A 9,700-nucleotide genomic window follows, 5' to 3' on the forward strand; every position below is an offset into this window, starting at 1 on the left:
ATAAGGGGCACACAGAGATAAGGACATAGAAGCGGGGTAATACAAACAGAGACTCAGGGACACCCAGAGATGGGGATATACAGACACTGAAACACATAGACTAATAAGATGTACAACACAGGAATGCATAAAGAATGGGACACAAACTCACAGACTTATGAGGGACCAAGGACATGCAGATACTGGACCACAATAAACAATGGAAACCACAGACACCAGAACACAGACATTGGGACACAGAAACCTTGGAAGACTGAAATATGCAGACATTGGAACACAACCAAAAACTTGCTGGTGCAGACATTAAGATACACACAGCCATTCAGAAACAGGCAGACACTAACATCCACAGAGACACTGACACATACCAACATTTAACACACATGGATACTAGAACAGATAGCAGAACATACAAGGATGCTGGTGGACAGAGACAATGGGACCAGATATTGCTACACAGGTACACACAGACACTGGGATACACAGACAGAAGAACACATAGAAGCTGGGACAGACACACACACACTGGGATACACACCACTGGGACACAGGAAGCTGGGGTACAGAGGCTGAAGCACACAAAAACAAAGCTTAGAAACATATAGTTATATGCTGACACTGGGAAACAGACCATAGATACAGACACTGAGGTACACAGACACTGGGTTACAGATACTGAGGTACACAGAAACACTGAAACTAAGAGACTCATCTAACATGCAAATGGCTACTGGGGTACACAAATACTAAGACATATAGAAACTGAGGAACACAGATATTGGGATGTATACAGACACCAAGACACACAGACACAATAACATAGAGTCATTAGGTCATAAACAGATAATAAGACACCCAGGCATTAAAGTACAGAGAGGTTATGATCTACATCAGCGATCGCCAACCTTCTGGACCTCATGGACCACCAGTGGTCTGCGGACCACCGGTTGGCAGCCGCTGATCTACATTACAGATACTGAGAAATATACAGACACTGTGACTCACAGTCTTTTCAACACACAGATACTGGTACACAGTTGAAGTAAACACAGAAATTAGGACTTATAGTGAGGTTCAAATACACTTGGATACATAGCATTGAGACACACAGACACTTGGGTGTATAGACACTGGGACAAAGCCCCTGAGACACATAGACACTTGGAGGTACAGACACTGGGAGACACAGTCACTGAAACACCCAGGCAGAGGAAAACAGGGTGCACAGACACTGATACAAACAACCACTGGGACATGCAGACACTGAGACACATAGATACTGACACATACAAATGTTGTACACGGATAATGGAACACACAAACACTTGGGTCCTCAGAAATTGGGACATAATGGTACAGACTGAAAAACACAAGCACGGAAAAACACAGGCACTTGTAGCCAACACTTAAACCTACAGACCCTGGGACACACAAACACTGGGAAATAGTTTCTGAGGCACACAGAAACACTGGACTAGGGCAGTGATAATGGGTTAAAGAGGGCATATTGGCCTGGCCAGCATGACACAATGATTGAGCATCCACCTATGAACCAGGACGTCATGGTTCGATTCCAGTCAAGGGCACATGCTCGGGTTGTGGGCTCAATCCCCAGTGAGGAGCGTGCAGGAGGCAGCCAATCAATGATTCTCTCTTATCATTGATGTTTCTATCTCTCTTTCCCTCTCCCTTCCTCCAAGAAATCAATAAAATATTTTTAAAGAGGGCAGATTGCAGAGATAATAAAGATGTAGAAGGGAGAAATCATGACAACTGATTTAATTGCAGGTGAGAGAGAAAGAGTCTAGCATGACTTCCATGTTTATTTCTACCTTGGACAACTAGGTGAATGATGCAGCTATTTCTTAAGATGAAGGAACATAGGAAAAGAGGTAGGCTTTGGTGGGGAGCCTACGTTAGTTTAAGGTGTCTATAGGCTTCCCAAACATCTATTCATTAATTAATCTCACCTCTTTCTCCAAACGTCTTGAGATTTCATAGATTTCTTGTTAGGATGATTTTGGTTACAAGCAGTAGGAAATCCAACTCAACTTGCCTTAATAAAGGGAAGTTGTTGGCTCAACAACTGAAAAAAATTCAGTAGGGTAGGTTTCAGCCCTGCTAGCATGGCTCAGTGGTTGAGTGTTGACCTATGAACCAGGAGGTCAAGGTTTGATTCCCAGTCGGGGCACATGCCTGGGTTGCGGGCTCAATCTCCAGTGTGGGGCGTGCAGCCAATCAATGATTCTCATTGTGTTTTTTTAAATATATTTTTATTTACTTCAGAGAGGAAGGGAGAGGAAGAGATAGACAGAAACATCAATGATGAGAGGGGATCATTGATTGGCTGTCTCCTGCACGTTGGACTGAGCCCGCAACCCAGGCATGTGCCCTTGACCAGAATTGAACCTAGGACCTTTGGGTCCACAGGCCGATGCTCTCTCCACAGAGCCAAACCAGCTAGGGCAATGATTCTCATTGTTGATGTTTCTATCTCTCTACCCCTTTCCCTTCCCTTCTGAAATCAATAAAAATATATTTAAAAAAAAAAGTAGGGTAGTTTTCAGATGAATGCTGAACCAGTTCACCAAGGCAACATCCAGCTTCTTTCTGTCTCTCCACTCTGCCTTCCACAGAGTCACTCTACCCTAAGCTTGGTTCGCCTAATCTCAGGGTGACTGCAGAAGCAACAATCACTAAACAAAAGACCTGAGCTTCACTCTAACTTGGGTCCATACCCACTTTAGAAACAATCATTGTGTCCTACCTGGCTTAAGCCAAATCTGGGCCCATTCTTGGACGTAAGGATTGGGTCAGCTCCAAAAGACTATGTGGCTGCTCCATATTGGATGAGGGGTGAAATGGCTGCAGGAAAGATCACCAATCACATCACTACATTAGAATAAATGGTATGGCTATAATAAACACTATAAACCAGGTCAAAGGAATAAGGACCCGGTAGTAATTGTACCAGAAGACCTATGCAGGATAAAGCTACTGCAATGCAAGCAAAAAGCTAGAGCTTCCTAGAAGCCATGACACAAAATGACAAGACAGTGGTGAGCTCTGAATGTGATCATCATGTAGCTGTTTCTTCATAGTAGCAAACGACTGCTGTCATAACACTCAGTCCACTCTATCCTTTATGTAAGTTGGGTAGAATCAACAATTTGGCAATGCTGCTATTAACAGAGGATAAAAGTGAAACCAAGAGAGTGTGCATGATTTACTTTGAAGGACAAACCAAGTCAATGGCAGAGCCAGGACTAAAACCCCCAATGTGTCTTAGCTGTAAGCAATAGAAATAAACTCTGGCTGATCTGAGTAGAAAGGAATTTGTTAAACAGGTATTAAATAACTTACAGAGTCTGAGAGAGCTGGAAAACCAGATACAGAAACAACATAGCCAGGAATTTTCCCAGAGGAGACAGTGCTCATGACACCACTAGAAACTGGATACCACCGTTCGCACTTCCCACCCAACTGACCCATCCATCCATGCCTCTGGAAACAAGATGTAGCTACTGACACTGCACTAACCCAGTGGTCGGCAAACTCATTAGTCAACAGAGCGGCAAACCGCGGCTCACCAGCCGCATGTGGCTCGCGAGCCGCGGTTTGCCAACCACTGCACTAACCCATCACCAGAATAGATTCCATGCAGCTACTGATTCCTTAAGCTTAACTCGTGATTACAAGTCTAGAATAAGCCAATCCAATTGGTGGAGTCTATTCATGTGTCCAAGCTCTAGTTGCAGAGGAGGCTAGGCAAGTGAGTAAGTGGCTTTTTCAGCTTCCATGGTGGCAGGTGGGTTCTGCTCATAAGGCAGGGACCAGGAAAGGAAGTGGTAACCAAAAATAGTGGTAAATACCCACTATGCCTGGCTTACTGCCACCCTACCCAGGGCTTCTACAATGGAGCCCCTTATTCTGCAACCAATTGCTCAATAAGTATTTCCCAAGAATGGTAAGCTAGCAGCACTAGAAGGAAAACGTAGTGGGTGGGAGAGAGATTTCTTCCCTGTCCTCCTTCCAGGCTGGTTGTAGTGCTTCACAAACACAAGAGCCCTTTGGAAAACAGCACCCAAAACCCTAGAACAAGGTTTAAGGATGAGAGGGCTTCCAGAGGAAGAGAAGCTTGGTCTGTACCTTCAAAGATGAGTAAACTTCAGAGAGGAAAAGACGAGGAAGAGAACTTTGCATTTAGTCTCTGCCCTTAACTCAGCTTTCTTATCTGGTTCCTACCTGGTCACTGGCTGTCTGAGTACCTATTCACATTGGAGCGAGAAAACCCTTGAGATGTCTAGAGGGTAGTTGAACATCATCAGTGTCTCCGGGGTCCCAGACTAGAACTCAAGAGCCACTCTGAGGTCAGCAACAGACAGATACCTAGTACAAATGGCTGGATGGTGCAGATTGATTGAGGTCTTGCAATGGTCTCCTCCACAGTTACCCACTTAAGGGGTGATCACACACACCATCTCCTTCTCCCATGTTATATGACCTCAAGTCGGTCAGTTCCTCCCTCTAAGTTTCAGTCTCTGCTCTGTACATTGGAGGGAATTAATCCTATTTTGCAGGGCTATGTGATTGAAATATAAAATAAGTATGTCTGTATGTGTGTATGTATTTACATGTATATTACACACACTTATAGTGCCCAGCTCAAGGCTTGACACATACATGGTACCTGATGTTATTATTATTCCCCACAGAAAGTCAAAGGTAGAAATAACTTTTAAGATTACCCTCTCCATACTTCAAAGGAATAAAATTATAGGACAATATCCCCAATGAACATAGAGATGCAAAAATTGTCAACAAAATATTAGCAAACTGAATTCAGCAATACATTAAAAATGTCATGCACCATGATCAAGTGGGATTTATTCCTAGGATGTAATATCTACAAATCAATGAACATGATATACCTCATAAACAAAATAAAATATAAAAATAATATGATCATATCAATAGATTCAGAAAAACATTTAACAAAATCCACCTATGATAAAAACTCTGAGAAAAGTGGGAATAGAGGGAACATACCTCAACATAATAAAGGCCACATATGACAAACTCAAGCTAACATCATACTCAAACTACGTGTTTCCCTTAAGATCAGAAACAAGACAGGATGTCGACTTTCAGCACTCTTTTTCCATATAGCACTGGAAGTCCTAGTCATAGCGATTAGACAAGAAAAGGAAATAAAAAGGCATTCAAAATGGAAAAGAAGTAAAACAGTCATTATTTGCACATGACATGATACTATATACAGAGAACCCTAAAATTCCACCAAATAACAACTAGAACAGATAATAATTTAAGTAAAGTAACAGAATACAAAATAATTATTCAGTTGTATTTTTATACACCAATAATGAACTATCAGGAAGGGGAACTAAAAAATATAATCCCATTCACAATTGCATAAAAAATAAAATACCTAGGAATAAATTTAACCAAGAACATAAAATACTTGCACTCAAAAAATTATAAGACAATGAAGAAAGAACTTGAAGAAAATGTAAATACCATACTCATGAATAGAAAGAATTAGCATCATTAAAATGCCCATACTATCCAGAGCAATCTATAGGTTCAATGCAATTCCTATTCAAATTACCAGTGGCATTTTCACAGAACTAGAACAAATAATCCAAAAAGTTATATGGGACCACAAAAGACCCCGAATAGCCATAGAAATCTTGAGAAAGACCAAAGTTAGAAATATCACACTACCTAATATTAAACTATACTGACAAGGCTACTGTAGTCAAAACAGCATGGTATGGCATGGCTGGTGTTGCTCAGTGGTTAGACCTATGAACCAGGAGGTCATGGTTTGATTCCAGGTCAGAACCCCCCAGTGAAAGGTGTACAGGAGGCAGCCAATCAATGATTCTCTCTCCTCATTGATGTCTCTATTCTCTCTCCCTCTCCCTTCTTCTCTGAAATAAATAAAAATATATTTTTAAAAACAGCATGGTATGGGCATAAAAACAGACACATAGATAGATCACTAGAACAGAATGTAGCCCAGAAATAAACCCATGCCTAGGTGGTCAATTAATCCATAACAAAGGAGGCTAGAACACACAATGGGGTAAAGGCAGTTTATTTATTAAATGCTGTTAGGAAAATTGGACAGATATAGGCAAAATAATGACACTAAGTCACCTTCTTACACCATGCACAAGAATAAACTCTAAATGGATTAAAGACTTAAATGTAAGGCTCAAAGCCATAAAACTCCTAGGAAAAAAAAATGGGCAGTAAAATTTCGAACATTTCTCCTAGCAATATTTTTTCTGATATATCTCCTTGGGCAAGGGAAACAAAAGACAATATAAATAAATGGGACTACATCAAACTAAAAAGTTTTTGCACAACAAAGGAAACCATCAAAAAACGAAAAGATGACCTACTGATTGGGAGAATAGTCACCAATGATACATTTGATAAGGGGTTAATACCCAAAATTTATAAAGAACTCAGACAACTCAACACCAGAAAAACAAACAACCCAATTAGAAAGTGGGGAAAAGACCTGAATAGACCCTTCTCCCAAGCGAACATACAAATGGCCAATAGACATATGAAAGATGCTCAACATCACTAATCATAAGAGAAATGCAAATTAAAACCACAATGAGATATCACCTCACTGCTGTCAGAATGGCTACCATCAATAAATCCTCAAACAACAACTGTTGGCGAGGATGTGGGGAAAAGGGAACCCTCGTGCACTGTTGGTGGGAATGCAGCTTGGTGCAGCCACTATGGAAAACAATGTGGAGCATCCTCAAAAAAATTAAAAAATAAATTGCTTTATGTCCCAGCAATTCCACTTCTAGATATAGATGAGTGGATAAAGAAGAGATGGTACATATATACAATGAAATATTACTGGGCCATAAAAATGATTGAAAACTTACCATTTCCAACAGCATGGATCCAGGGGTGGGCAAACTTTTTGACTCGAGGGCCACAATGGGTTCTTAAACTGGACCGGAGAGCCGGAACAAAAGCATGGATGGAGTGTTTGTGTGAACTAATATAAATTCAAAGTAAAGGAGCGGAGGGGAGAGCAAGAGAACCGGATAGAACAGCCGGATCAGGCCCGCGGGCCATAGTTTGCCCACGGCTGACCTAGACTCTAGGTCCTAGAGGGTATTATGCTAAATGAAAAAAGTCAGTCAGGGAAACACAAGTACCATATACTTGCACTTATATGTGGAATCTAAAGAACAAAACAAAATAAATGAGCAAACAAAACAGAAACAGACTCATAGATACAGAGAACAGACTGATTGATGGTAGCCAGAGGGGAAGATGTTTGGGGGGCCAAGTGAAAAAAATGAAGGGATCAAGAGGTATGAATTGGTAATTATAAAATACTCATGGGATGTAAGTATAGCATAGGGAATACCGTCAATAATATTGTAATAACTAAGTATGGTGCCAGTTGAGTACTGGAAACATCAAGGGGTGTCACTTTGAAAAGTATATAATTGTTTAAGCAGTATACTGTACACTTGAAACTAATACAAGTTAATATTGAATGTAACCTGTAATTAAAAATAATATTTTTTAAAAGAACTGCCCAGTCAATGTGGCTCAGTACTTGAGCATCAACCCATAAATCAAGAAGTCTCTGGTTCGATTCCCCGGTCAGGGCATATGCCCAGGTTACAGGCTGGATCCCCAGTAGGGGGCGTGCAGGAGGCAGCCAATTAAGGTTTCTCTGTCATCGATGTTTCTTTCTTTCTTTGTTTTTTATCTTTATTGTTGAAAGTATTACATATGTCCCCTTTCTCTCGTTGATGTGTCTATCTCGCTATCCCACTCCCTTCCTCTCTCTCTAAAATGAATAAAAACATAATTTAAAAAGAAAAAAAAACTGATTCTTCATTTTGAGTCTTTACTTGTGTATCTCTATTGTTCTCTATTTGTGGCATTTAGCTCCTATACCTATGTTCACTTGTCCATTCCAGTTGATTGAGGAATCCAGTACAGAAAGTTCTTTTGAATATAATCAATGTCAATATGGATAATCAAGAAAGGATCATATAGGGCTGTTAAATCAAAACTGAAATTGTGCCTCTTGGACTGGATCTTTTTGCTTGTTTCCACCCTTCTTACATCTGCTCACTGGATAATGAAGAAAGGTTTGAGGTTTGAAATGCTAAAAAAAAAAAAAAAAAAAAAAAAGCTGAATATATCTCATTTCTACAGGAAAGTAGAGCTAAGGGCGAAATAGACTAGCTTGAGAAATTAAAACTATCCTCGATAGCAAAAAGTTGTTTAACATTAACCTGTCTCAATATAGTAAGATTCTCCTGGTTAATCAAATATTGATGATACACTCACTCTCTTTTCCCAGATAAACAAAATGTTCACATATATGTCATGTACAGGACTTCTCACTTACTATTCCACAGACAGTTGCTTGCAACAGTAAGCAACATTTGCATAGCAAGAGTACCCCGTGCAAGCTCCCGAGGGATGAAGTTGAATTCAATTGAATCTGAAGAACGACAAAACTTTCTATAATTTTTCACTTAGTTTGATTTACAAGCTGGCTTTTTTATCATTCTCACACCAACCATATATGGGAATGCAAATTAAGGTAGAACTTATGAAACAGAGAATCTAATAAATTCAGAGAAACACTAAATTCCCAATTCAGTGTTTTTCTCACTATAACTGTTATTCTATGTTCCCAACATTTTTGTGCTCTCTTTGAGCATCAGCATCATTCCTTGACTCAACTTTAGTAACCGATCCTTGCCAGGCACTCTGCTAGGCACTACAGTTGCAGAGGTTGATTGGACCCACTGCCTACCCAAGACAACTGAGCATGACAAATATCATTCTCAGGGCCAGTGAGCGTTTGAGACCTGAAAATAAGTGTATTGGTTCCAATACATAAAAAAGAAGAGTGCAGCCCTAGCCAGTTTGGCTCAGTGGATAGAACATTGAACGCTGGCCGGCAGACTAAAAGGTCCCAGGTTCGATTCCAGTCAAAGGCACAGGCTCAGGTTGTGGACTCAATCCCCAGTAGGGGATGGGCAGGAGGCAGCTGATCAATGATTCTCTCATCGTTGACGTTTCTATCTCTCTTTCTCCCTCTCCCTTCCTCTCCTAAATCAATAAAAATATATATTTTTAAAAAAGAAAAGTACAGCCCTAGCTGGTTTGGCTCAGTGGATAGAGTGTTGGCCTGCAGACTGAAGGGTCCCAGGTTTGATTCCAGTCAAGGGCACATGCCCAGGTTGCGGGCTCAATTCCCAGTAGGGGGAATGCAGGAGGCAGCCGATCAATGATTCGCTCTCATCATTGATGTTTCTATCTCTCTCTTCCTCTCTGAAATCAATATATATATGTGTGTGTGTGTGTGTGTGTGTGTGTGTGTGTGTGTGTGTGTGTGTATACAATAAATGAATGAATAAATAAATTTTTAAAAATGAAAAGAAAAGTGCAAAATGGAAAATAGTTAATGTGAACTCGAATGTCTACAAAATACAGTATTTGGTCAATTTTATTAACTGTTTAATTCAGAATTCATAAAATTTGGAGTATCCATTACATTTGAAAACAATTTTTAGATTAGACTTTCTCACATCACAAAAGTTCCCAAGTCAGCAGAATTTATTGCTAGGAAATCTAACCCAATTACAAATGGAATGAGTTA

Source organism: Plecotus auritus (assembly GCF_963455305.1).
Source record: "Plecotus auritus genome assembly, chromosome: X".
In the NCBI taxonomy this organism is placed as follows: domain Eukaryota; kingdom Metazoa; phylum Chordata; class Mammalia; order Chiroptera; family Vespertilionidae; genus Plecotus; species Plecotus auritus.